The sequence below is a fragment of the Castor canadensis genome, chromosome 11, assembly GCF_047511655.1.
Source record: "Castor canadensis chromosome 11, mCasCan1.hap1v2, whole genome shotgun sequence".
Lineage (NCBI taxonomy): Eukaryota > Metazoa > Chordata > Mammalia > Rodentia > Castoridae > Castor > Castor canadensis.
Window position 1 is genome coordinate 35,039,889 of NC_133396.1, and position 13,467 is coordinate 35,053,355.

Consider the following 13,467-nt stretch of genomic DNA (forward strand, 5'->3'; position numbering starts at 1 on the left):
TAGTTACTGTCACCATTAGGTACTGTTAGTATAGAAAAAAATCAGGGTTTTCATTTGAAAAATTATTTCCTAATATGCTGGGCATTTCCATCAAGGGGGACTAATTGGACTAGTTTAGGTTTAGTTGACATGGCTGCTATCAACCCAAAGGCCATGGGAATGGAATGTGTTAGGCCTGGTCATGTGCTCTAATTCTAGGGCCAGGAGTTGAATCCTATCATTAGACTGTGTTCACTAGGAGAGGGCAAGCCGTGGGTCACAAAGGAATGTGAGGACTGTTTGCCAGATCTGCGGTGAATGTTGTGCAGACTGTGCACTGCACAAGTCCAAGGGTCTCTATTTACTTGGTGTGCAATGTAACTGGCATCCGCTGGAGTTGCTAGTGTACAGTTTGTCAGCTGTGTGTGGAGTCACTTGCCGTGACTGGGAAAGAGTTGCTAAGTCCTTGAGAGGCAAATTATAGACGTCTCCCACTCTTATTCACTTCATTTGCTTATCTACTTGTTCCTGAGCTTGAAGAGGATACTTACGACCCTCCTCTTATTGATTTCTCTGTTCTGTGTGTATGCCCTGTCTCTGCAACAGTGCTTTTCAGCTCTTCCCTTTTCCTGCTACCACATACACAAGGAACGATTTCCATGTAAGTTTGTACCTAAGATACATAGAGTGGTGGACTCTACCCTGGTGTCACTCGTTTAAGACACATGTATGGACTCGTGCGTGTCGTGGGGGAGGAGAGCCGTGGGCTTGGTGAGGAGTGAGTTCGTGGTGAAGGGCGATTCCTTCCTTCCCACAGCATGGTGAGTAAAGTGGGAAATGCTTAGAGGATCTCTTGTAAACTATGTTGCAGGGATGCCTGCAAGAAAGGGTGGCTGGCACTTCAGTGGACTCCAGGCAGACCTACGTCTAGGCAGCACATGTCCTGTACCCCCTGTGCCTGTCTGAGCAAAGAAAGAGGTACTGGGAGAGAGATGGAGAGGCAGAGACAGTCTGGTGGGGCAGTCTGCATTCTCTTGAATTCATCAGGACAAGGATGAAACATTTCCCAAGGACTGGGGAGGCAACCTACTGAAGCCAGCTAACTTTCTAAGAAAGCTACTACTTCCTGCTGAAAGTCCCCCAACACCAAGAGGCTGTGGGTTTCCATTAGTGGTGAGGGAAATGGACAGCAGCCCAAACCAGACCTCCATAAACCAGGAAATGTGTTATAGTGAAGCCCCAGCAGGCCCCGGAAAGAATCCCCAGAGGAGATAAGAGGGGGAGAAGACACTTGTGTGGCAGGTGACCTCAGGGCATCTGCCTCATTGGGGCAGTCATGTTGGTCAGCTGCCCAGAGAGAGATGACAGCCAGCCTGCATTGCCATCTTACATTCATATTCAGTTAAACAGAGGTAGCTACCACCTCTTGTCTCTCACCCTCACCCAAGGTTAGCAGCTACACAAAACCCAGAGGGGAGAGGGTAGAACTTGACATTGATGATGAACTATATTTGTTCTAAGGAAGAGAGTTGCTGAGGGAGCAGGTGTTTTGTTTTGTTTTTGGAGATGGGGGGGTCTCATTATGTGGCCCAGGTTGGCCTTGAACTTGTGATCCTCCTTCCTCCGCCTCCCAGGGGCTGAGATTACAGATATGCACCACCACACCCAGCTTGAGGAAGTAGGTTTTGAATGGCAAGCTCCAGAATACCAAACAAGAGACAATTCCCAGAGGGCAAGAGAAAATGCATAGACAAGCAATACAGCTCAAACACACATATGTACAACAGATGTATAGGACATGGGAGAGGACTGGGCGATTACAGATTTATGGTTAAATGAATTAATAGAACAACCAGAGATTTCTTGGCTCTTGAGTTTAAGCGGCTATAGAAAATATTTCCCCAACATTGTGAAAAACATTTGAAACCAACAGCTAGTAAAATACTTGATGGTAAAACACTAAAAATATTTCCATTGAAATCAGGTGTGCAATAAAATGTCCATTAATTCTGTTGTTATATATTATTCTGAAAGTTCTTACCAGTACAATGATATATGAAACAGAAATATTAATTATCAAATTATGACATGTTCATAAGTGAGATAGCTATTTTTTAGGCACTAGAATGATGTTTGTAAGAATTTTGAATGACATGAGATGTTTTTATAATATTATTGTGAAACAAAATGTAGGATGCAAAATTCTGTGCTCATGGTCAAAGTCACCACCATCTGTAATGGGACAAATTGACATCATGAGCCTCTTAACAGTATATATATATATGAAGAAGATTATAATGTCACTTTTATGGTATTTTTGCCAAAAAAAACAACTTGAACTTAGTCTTAGGAAACATCAGACAATTCCAAATGAAGGAACATTTTACAAAATAACTGGTCTTTATTTTTCAAAAGGTCAGTAATAAAAAAAAAAAAACTACCAGCTGGGCATGGTGGTACACATCTGTAGTCCCAGCTACTGGGAAGTTATGACAAAAGGATTACTTGAGTCCAGGAGTATGAGATTAACTTGGGCAATGTAGCAAAACCCCATCTCAGAAAAACAAAAACAAAGCACTAAGAAAGACTGGAAATTAAAAGGTATAACCAAATAGACCCAGGGTCTTTTGTTTTAAAGGACGTTGTTGGGAGAATTAGTGAGACATGAGCAGTATTAGATAATAATGTATCAATACTAATTGCCTGATTTTGATCGCTGTACTGTGGTTACTGTGGAATTCCTTGTTTTTAGGATATATATCTAAATTACTCTGTAAAGGTTCAGAGAGAGGGAGAGGGAAGACAAAAGCAAGTGTGATAAAACTCTGGGGAGATCTACGTGAAGAGTAGAAGGGAGCTAGAGCTTTACAGTATTTTTGCAACCTTTCTGTAAGTCTAAATTGATATAAAAATAAACATTTAAGGGAAAATATCCAGTCTGATATTTGTTAAAATATCAATTATGAGGCTGGGTGCTAGTAGTTCACACCTGTAATCCTAGCTACTCAGGAGGCAGAGATCAGGAGGATCACGGTTAGAAGCCAACCCAGGCAAATAATTTGAAAGACCCTATCTAGAACACATCTAACACAAAAATAGGGCTGGTGGAGAGGCTCAAGGTGAAGGTCCTGAGTTCAAGCTCCAGTACCAAAATATATATATTGTACATAAAAGGCTGGTGAGAGGACTGAGAATATAGTTTGGTGGTGAGTGCTTACCTAGCATGTGCAGGCCCTGGGGTCCATCCACACTGCTGCAAACAAGCCAATAAAAAAACATGCAGGACTGGGAGGAAATATACCAGAGTGCCATTTCATTTGAAAGATTCTGAGTGATTTTTGGAATATTCTTTCTTTCTATGAACTGTGTATCAATGTTAATTCATATGTTTATGATTCTTAAACAGATGCATTTGTGCTTCCATTTTAATGCATATAGATAAAACATATCCTTTTTTCTTTTTTTAAACTTACCTCTTTGACTCTTTAGGGGTTTTTGTTTGCTCATTTTGTGGTGCTGGGTATCAAACCCAGGGCCTCATGTTAGGTTAGTGCTCTTTCACTGAGCTATCTCCCAGCCCCTCTTTGCTATTTAAACATTTATATCAATGCAATGATTGAATGTTTTTTCATCTAAAACTGGTTTGCAAATGGTTACCCACTTGCCTCCCTCAAACAACTGTATAAATAAAGCATGGTGGTATGTGCCTATAATCTCAGCACTCAGAAGGCTGAGGCAGGAAGATCATGAGTTCCAGACCAGAAAGTTCAAGTCCAGTCTTAGGCACACAGTGAGATCTTGTCTCAATACATACATACATAAATATTCACATAAGAAGAATGAATGGAAATTATATTCCACTCATGTCCACACTATAGCCTTATTGGAAAAACTAGATTTATAGATGATTAATTTCATATTTGGGTATAAAAGAGCAACCTAAATAATTTGTATGTAATGTGTTAATTCAATCCAGTATACCTTTAAGTGAAATTAAGTACTAGATTGCTAAGAACTATCAAATTTATGATTCTTTTTATGTCAGGCTTTTTATAGAGGAATATCCTATAAAAGTCAACACAGAATCTGGATCCCACAAAATCCAGGTTATAGATTTCCTGTAAATCAACAATTTGATCTTTGCATGGACATATTCCACTATAACAAATTTAAATATGAAAATGTGCAGGTTTAATATTCTTTTCAATAAAACTATAAAATCCTAGTGCAAAAGTCACCAACTCAACCTCATGCTTGTAGGCAGAACCATAATGAAGTCATCCTAGACAGGTAAATGTCCATTCCCATCAGTCTGTAACATGCTCAGTAATCCATTCTTGTAATGAGCTTTCCCCAGAACCTTCTTTATTCTAATACTCATATTTTCTTTTCAGTTTAATCCTATTTCGCCTGACATTCTGCTACACACAGGAATTTATCTTATGGTAAAAGCTTATGCAATAAACATCCTTAGGCATCATTTCATTTTATTCACTATCATCCTGATGAGGAAACATTTCTTTCTTTTTATTTATTTATTTATTTATTCATATGTGCATACAATGTTTGGGTCATTTCTCCCCCCTCCCCCCACCCCCTCCCTTACCACCCACCCCGCCCCCTCCCTCTCTTCCCCCACCCCCTCAATACCTGGCAAAAACTATTTTGCCCTTATCTCTAGTTTTGTTGAAGAGAGAGTTTAAGCAATAATAGGGAGGAACAAGGGTTTTTGCTGGTTGAGATAAGGATAGCTGTACAGGGAGTGACTCACATTAATTTCCTGTTCGTGTGTGTTACCTTTTATGTTAATTCTTTTTGATCTAACCTTTTCTCTAGTTCCTGGTCCCCTTCTCCTATTGGCTTCAGGTACTTTTAAGGTATCTGCTTCAGTTTCTCTGTGTTGAGGGCAACAAATGCTAGCTAATTTTTTAGGTGTCTTACCTATCCTCATATCTCCCTTGTGCGCTCTCACTTTTATCTTGTGATCAAATTCCAGTCACCTTGTTGTGTTTGCCCTTGATCTAATGTCCACATATGAGGGAAAAACATGATTTTTGGTCTTTTGGGCCAGGCTAACCTCACTCAGAATGATGTTCTCCAATTCCATCCATTTACCAGCAAATGATAACATTTCGTTCTTCTTCATGGCTGCATAAAATTCCATTGTGTATAGATACCACATTTTCTTGATCCATTCATCAGTAATGGGGCATCTTGGCTGTTGTGAATAGTGCTGCAATAAACATGGGTGTGCAGGTGCCTCTGGAGTAACCTGTGTCACAGTCTTTTGGGTATATCCCCAAGAGTGGTATTGCTGGATCATATGATAGATCAATGTTTAGCTTTTTAAGTAGTCTCCAAATTTTTTTTCAGAGTGGTTGTACTAGTTTACATTCCCACCAGCAGTGTAAGAGGGTTCCTTTTTCCCCACATCCTCGCCAACACCTGTTGTTGGTGGTGTTGCTGATGATGGCTATTCTAACAGGGGTGAGGTGGAATCTTAGTGTGGTTTTAATTTGCATTTCCTTTATTACTAGAGATGGTGAGCATTTTTTCATGTGTTTTTTGACCATTTGAATTTCTTCTTTTGAGAAAGTTCTGTTTAGTTCACTTGCCCATTTCTTTATTGGTTCATTAATTTTGGGAGAATTTAGTTTTTTAAGTTCCCTATATATTCTGGTTATCAGTCCTTCGTCTGATGTGTAGCTGGCAAATATTTTCTCCCCTTTTGTGGGTGTTCTCTTCAGTTTAGGGACCATTTCTTTTGTTGAGCAGAAGCTTTTTAGTTTTATGAAGTCCCATTTATCTATGCTATCTCTTAGTTGCTGTGCTGCTGGGGTTCCACTGAGAAAGTTCTTACATATACATAATAATTCCAGAGTATTTCCTACTCTTTCCTGTATCAACTTTAGAGTTTGGGGTCTGATATTAAGATCCTTGATCCATTTTGAGTTAATATTGGTATAGGATGATATACATGGATCTAGTTTCAGGTTTTTTTTGCAGACTGCTAACCAGTTTTCCCAGCAGTTTTTGTTGAAGAGGCTGTCTTTTCTCCATTGTATATTTTTAGCTCCTTTGTCAAAGGCAAGTTGGTTATAGTTGTCTGGCTTCATATCTGGGTCCTCTATTCTGTTCCACTTGTCTTCATGTCTGTTTTTGTGCCAGTACCATGCTGTTCTTATTGTTATTGCTTTGTAATATAGTTTGAAGTCAGGTATTGTGATACCTCCAGCATTGTTCTTTTGACTGAGTATTGCCTTGGCTATTCGTGGCCTCTTGTGTTTCCACATAAATTTAACGGTAGAATTTTCAATCTCTTTAATGAATGTCATTGGAGTTTTGATGGGAATTGCATTAAACATGTAGATTACTTTTGGGAGTATAGACATTTTTTACTATAATGATTCTACCAATCCATGAGCATGGGAGATCTCTCTACTTTCTATTGTCTTCCTCAATCTCTTTCTTCAGAAGTTTATAGTTTTCCTTGTAGAGGTCGTTCACATCCTTTGTTAGGTTTACATCTAGGTATTTGATTTTTTTTTTGAGGCTATTGTAAATGGAAGAGGAAACATTTCTTAATTTCATGTTCATTATTAATGTTATTTGAACATATTAATATATTTTCTTTCTCTTATTTATTTATTTAGGGTGGGACTGCTATTTGAACTCAGGGCTTCACACTTTTCAAAGCAGGCAGTCTACTACTTGAGCCATACCTCCAGTCCATTTTGCCCTGGTTTTTTAAATTTATTATTTTTTTGCAATACTGGGGTTTGAACTCAGGACCTACACCTTGAGTCACTCCACCAGCTACTCCCCACTCCTGCTTTTTGTGATTGTTTTTTTTCAAGATAGGGTCTCCTGAACTATTTGCCCAGGCTTGCTTTGAACTGAGATCCTCCTGATCTCTGCCTCCTGAGTAGCTAGGAATCCAGGTGTGAGCCACTGGCTGCCAGCTCTTTATCTTATTTTATCCACATGTAATAATTATCTATTACATTGATCATTTAATTGATATCTGTATATGGTACAGAATGCTGACAAAGGAAAAAAATGACCTTCATGTACATATCTGTAACTTCAGACCATGCTATTTTCTAGTCATTTTGAGTCATACAGATAACTTACACTGGGTTAAATTAGTGAAGCATGCTTGTGTATGTATATCAGAGAGGATCGCTGTCCACTGTTGTCTGTAGTGACCTGTCATATTGCTGATGTTGACTTGTAAGGATCTGGCACCATATTTAGGACTGAGGACAGAAATGAGCAAAAATAATAATCTGGTCACCATGCTGCATTCCCCATTCACACAATACCCCTTAAGAAGGGGGTCGTGCTAGTTTCTCATCTGTCTGGACAGCATGCTGGTTCACATCTTTCCCTGCCACACTGAATCACCTGTAGTTCCAAATTACCTGAATATTGCATGCAAACAAAGATGGACTATCATCAGAGCAGCGTCAGGTGAGAGACATGGGGAATAGCCAAGGTACCAGGCATGTAGGTGTTGACAATTTGGAATGTCAAACGACAAGTCTAGCTGGATACTTGTAACTCATGCCTGTAATCCTAGCTACTTAGGAGACTGAGATCAGGAAGATCATGGTTTGACACCAGCCCAAGCAAGTGGTTCTCAAGACCCCATCACCAAAATAACCAGAGCAAAATGGACTGGAGGTGTGGCTCAAGTGGTAAAGCACCTGCTTTGTAAGCATGAATTCCTGAGATCAAACCCCACTCCTGTCAGAGAGAAGGAAAAAGAGAGAGTGAGAGAGAACTAAAAGGAACACGCAGTGAAGGTCCTTGTATACCATATGAAAAAAGTTTGGATTTTATCCTTAAGAAGAATTAATTAAAGCATTTTGCAGGGAAGTTGAATATCCATTGCATAGGTCTAGATCTTAGGCAAAGCGTTCCACAGGAGAACAGTGGAACTGTAGGGATGAGGGAGTGGGAAAAGTGGCAGGAGTGGGAATTAGTATCAAGGGCTTGATTTAAGGCAATGATGCTAGAATGAAGTGAAAGGGGCAGAATTAAGATTTTCTTTTAAATGGTGCTGAGGATCGAACTCAGAGACCAGTGCATGCTTGGGTGATTAACTGAATACATAAGGAGAATAAAGATAAAGATGACCCCCAGTTTTTACTTACACTTTGGGATTTGTGATGATGTAAGAGATTGCTACACAATACTTCTCTAAGTCACTGTATTTAGGGTTTCTTCACTGAATCACACAATTTTTGGTTGATAGTAACAGAAAGCATTTCTGACTTTTTTTTTTTTTTTGCGGTACTGGGGTTTGAACTCAGGGCCTTCACCTTGAGCCATTCCACAGCCCTTTTTTTGTGATGGGTTTTTTCAAGATAAGGTCTCAAGAACTATTTTCCTGGGCTGGCTTCTGACTGCAATGCTTTTGATCTTTGCCTCCTAAGTAGCTAGGATTGCAGGTGTGAGCCACTGGCTCCTGGCCTGACTATCTTAAGTAAAAATGTATTAAAAAGGTGAGAGAGTGCTTGCTATCATTCAACTTCTGCTCTTTCCTTTTGCTCAGTGTAAAACTCTAGGCACATGACTTAACGTGAATAAAGACCACATTTCCTTTAATTCAGTCTGAATCAAAACCAAAAACACCCCACATTTCCTAGCCTCCCTTGCAGCTAGGTCTGAGCATGTGACTGTGTTTTGACCGATGGACTGTATGGACATTTTCCTGAACTTATCCTTAAAGCCTTAAAAGGTGGAAGCACATACTTCTTCCTCCCCACCCCCCACCCCCCCCATTACATGTGTGATGGCTAGAGCTCCATTTTTTTAATTAATTATTTTTTTTTAGAGTTCCATGTTGATCCATACCTTAGAGATGGGAAAAGCAGACATCTAGAAGCACTCTGGGTTTCAGGCAACTGCAGAACCACCATAGTACCCAAATGTCTATGTCCAAACTCTTGTGTGAAAGTAAAACTTGTGCCTTGTTTATATACCCATTATTTTTATTTCTGTTATATGCAGATGAATCTATATATAAATGTACAAGTAGCCATTAGGGACTCACAAAATGACAGCCAGCTCAAGGGCTTGAAAACAGTTGGATACAGGGAGCCTCGGAGTTGAAACAACAGAGAAAGCACCATCTCAGAACCATCCCATTGCTCCTGGGAGCAATCTTATTTCCTGTCTTGGGTTCACTCATTCAACATGCAAAATCCCAGCAAGGAGAACTTTATTGCTCAAGTAAGGGCAGGTGGAAGGCTTTCTGCTTCTGTGTTGGACACAGCAGCATTGAGAAGTATGTGCCAGGAGTTGCCCACAGAACAACAACAAAAGGATTTCCCTCCAAAGGAACAACTACCATCCCCCCAACCCCCCTCAAAAAAAAAAAAAGAAGGGGAGAAGGCTGGACAGCCAAAACTCCACCAAATGTCCATTGCACTCACCTTTTTCCTTCTGTTGAATCAAGGCAAGCTAAGGGAGACATGATGACTTATGTTTCCATTTCACTTAAAACTTTCCCATCTCAGTAGATCATTTTACCATAAAGCATGGCAATTTTCTTTCACAATATCCTTACTTTAAATGGCATGCATTTATCATTTCTTCTTCTAAATTCTGTTGTAAGCAAAGCTATTCACAGCTGCTTATAGTACTCATATGCTGAGCCCTCCTTTTTGGCAATAGCGTCAGAAACAATAATGGCAACATTGTATAAAAGCTACAATCAAAGTTACTTCTTTGGATTTTCAAAATACTTCTTAAGAATAGCTGGAGTATTTTCTAAGTATAAAAAGAAACTTAGCAACTAAAAAGTTATTAGTATTCTTTCAAAAGCCAGTATCAGTCTTGGCAATCTTGTATTTTAACACATTCTTTCTGCATTTCAGAAAAAACAGTCACAAAGAATTCAACTTCTTAAATTATTTGAAGGAAAAAAAATGAAATGATTTCTATCAAATGGGCCCAAAATACAGTATTTTCTTCCCAACTTATTTCTATTTTTTTTTTTTTGACATTACTGGGCTTTGAACTCATGGCCATGCACTTGCTATATAGGTTCTCTACTACTTGAGCTACATCCCCAGCCAAACATGAGTATCTTTTGTAATCAGGTCAATCTCATTATTGATCTGCTACAATTATCTAACAATTTCTGGAAAATGATTCTTAATACCTGTTTTATAATGCCTTCCAAGTTGATAATATTAGTAGTGATTTCAATAATTTATGACTAAGACTTATCCTTACTCTGTGAAGAAACCATTCACACTCAAACCAAGTAACACATGGAGTTTTGTAACTCCAGTCCTTTCATTAAAATGCTTCATAAAGACGGGAATAAGTTTTCCTGTCTCTTTTCCTCTTTCCTTTTTTTTTCTTTTTAACAGTACTGGGGTTTGAACTCAAGCCTTCTCCTTGAGCCACTCCATCAGCCCTGTTTTAGTGAAGGATTTTTTCGAGACAGGGTCTCTCAAACTGTTTGCCCACGCTGGCTTTGAACTGCAGTCCTCCTGATGTCTGCCTCCTGAGTAGCTAGGATTACAGGCATGAGATATCAGCACCCAGCTCTCCCTTTCTTTTATATTCTTTTATATCTGACTTAATAGTTAAACATGAAGTTTTGCACTTATCTTTTAAAGACAAGATCTTACTATGTTGCCCAGGCTGGACTCCAATTCCCAGTCTCCAAGCAGTCCTCCTACCTCAGCCTCCCAAATAGCTGGGACTATAGGCATGAACTACTGTGTCCAGTTTTGCACTATTTTAAATGAAAAACCATATAACTTGTTGGAAGAATGTTTTTGTGAATGTTTACTGTGTTTATGAAAAATGTGAAGCATGTGGAAATTAGCCCTGTGATCATTTTCTGTAGATCACTTTTTTTTGTGGTTTATGTTCTATTAAGCAGTTACACTGCTTTGGCCACTGGTTTCATTTTAATTGAATCTTATTTTAGACAGATTTTTCAAAACCAGGTGTAGTGGTGCACATCTGTAATTCCAGCACTGAGGAGATTGAGGCAGAAGGAAGTTAAGGTCAGCATGGATTATACAATGAGTCTCTCTCTCTCTCTTTCATATATATATATATATATATATATATATATAAAATTTAGTTATTTATTACAGTACTGGGGTTTGAACTCAGGGCCTCACGCTTGCTAGGCAGATGCTCTACCACTTGAGTCACTCAGCTAGCCCTAAACTGATATTTTAAAAATTGATTATATGTATTATCAGATTATCCATTATGAGCAACATTTATTTCATTTATGACAAAAATTGTGCCAAATGTTATATCCCACAAAAACTCATTTAGAATTTGAATAGGTAATACTGTACATGATATAAAATTAAAAACATATAGCAAGTATACAATAAAAATTCTTCTCTCTCTAGCCCTGTCAGATAATTTCCCTTCCTCAAAACACTGTTCCCAGTTTTATGTGCATCACTGCAGATATTATCTGTGCAAATACTGGACACTAAAAGCATTCTCTTTCTTTCTAATGTGCACTTCTGAATACACATTCTTTTATATCCCCCTTTTTTCCTCACTTAATATACCTAGGAAGTGTTTCATATTAGTTGTGAATTAAAGATAGCCAGGAAAATCTTGGTCATTTTTCCTGCAGAATTTACTTTCCCTCCCCTTGCATCTGCATGGTCCTGTGACTGAAAGTAGCAAAAGAAACACTGTGCCAGACTTTACAAGGGCTGGCACCTTCTGTTTCCAATGTCCCAGAATGCCTGTCTGGAAGCGCAGACCCTTGTGTCCAAGTCCTGTGGACTGTGAGGAGGCCCAGGGTTAGGCCTGAAGAGAGGTTGCATGGAGAGGGATTCCTGGCTTCTTTGCTACTCCATCTACTCCAAAAAGGATACAGACAATGTAAGGACATGCAGTCCAATGGCGCCTTCAGATGACTCCTATTCATCCACCATCATACTACAGGAAAACTCCAAGACTGGATTGTCCACCGAGCAAATTTTCCACAGAATGATGGGAGAGTATAGTAATTGTGTTCAGTCACTGAGTCATGGGGTGGATTGTCACACAGCAATTGATAACAGGGACATTTATGTACATGCAGCCTTTTTTCTCTCTCTTTTAATGAGCAGGTAGTATTTCACTTTTTGTATATACCACAATTTATTTAAATGATCTCCAATGTTTTGCTATTGCAAACATTACTACAGTGAATATCTGTATATGTGTTAGATTGCACCATGAAAGTATAACTGCAAGATGGAATCCTACAAGTGGATAGTGGGCTCAAAGAATTCATGTGTGTGTAATTTTCCTAGATTCTAGATATTTCACAATGACCCCAGAGATACAACAGTTTTCATCCACTTCAAAAAGTGTTGAGAATTTCTGTTTTTCTTACATTACACCAATACAATGTGGAATCAGCTTATTTGCTTTTTTGCCAGTCTTACTGGGAGAAAATAGTGTCTCAATTGCAGTTTAAATGTGCATTTTTCATATTACGAGAGAAGTTGAGCATTGATTTATTGGTATTTTCTCTGAAGTCTCTGTTTTTATCCTCTGTATCTGTTAGATTCTTTCATTCCCTCCTTCATTTCTCATTCCTTCCTCCTTCCCTCCCTCCTTCTTTCCTTCCCTCCCTCCCTCCCTCCTTCCTTCCTTCCATTCTTTCTTTTTCTTTTCTTTCTTTCTTGACAGGGCTGGAATGGAAATCACAGTCCTCCTGCCTTACTGGGTTATTGCTACCTCTTTAAATTGATTTGTTAGCACTCTTTAGGGAGATTACACCTTTGTGATACATTTTTAAAATTTTCCCATTTTTAACTCTGTCCTTTGATTATGGTGTTTCTAGTCATGAAGAATTTTTAAAAAAATTTTATGGGATTGAATTTATCAACTTTACTTTTTATAGCTTCTAGGTTTTGTGTCATACTTAGACAATATTTTAATAATATTTAAATTTTTTTCTATAACTTTTATGCTTTTATTTTTTATGTTTATATGTTTTATCTACTTGGGATTTATTTTGAGATAAAGAGTGAGGTAAGAATCAAATATAAGTTTTTCTGTGGGACCATCCACTTTTTCTAACCCCATTTACTGAATGCATCTATCTATTCTTCTTGCAAAGCATCATTAATAATGACATTAAGTGTAGGGAAAGGACTAGTAGACCCCATATTAGCATATACTATAGACATTGTGCCAAAAACTACAAACTATTTTACACTTTATGTCATTTAATCATCAAAGAAACCCTAACTCTATGAAATTCTTATTCTATAGCTAAGGGACCTGACTTTGAGAGAAGCTTAAGCACTTTTCTCAAAGGAACAAAACTAGGTATGGATAGAGCCAGGATTCAAACCCACGTCTGTCAGGCCCCACATTCTCCTCTCTTACTGATGATACCACACAGCAAGTGAGTTGCCCAACTTTAAATGACTATGACTTAGAGCTTACCTCTTCAGAAGAGGTACTCAATAATTATTTGATTTA

General features: G+C 38.6%; 1 long non-coding RNA gene across 1 annotated transcript in view; it reads left to right on the top strand.

The window, feature by feature from the left end:
- The first annotated feature begins 412 nt into the window (after positions 1-412).
- The window catches only part of LOC141414047 (uncharacterized), a 49,883-nt gene continuing 36,828 nt past the window's right edge, over positions 413-13,467 (top strand). Inside the window, exon 1 of the long non-coding RNA XR_012439150.1 lies at positions 413-640. This is a non-coding gene — a long non-coding RNA (uncharacterized lncRNA). The remainder of the gene's footprint in view (positions 641-13,467) is intronic.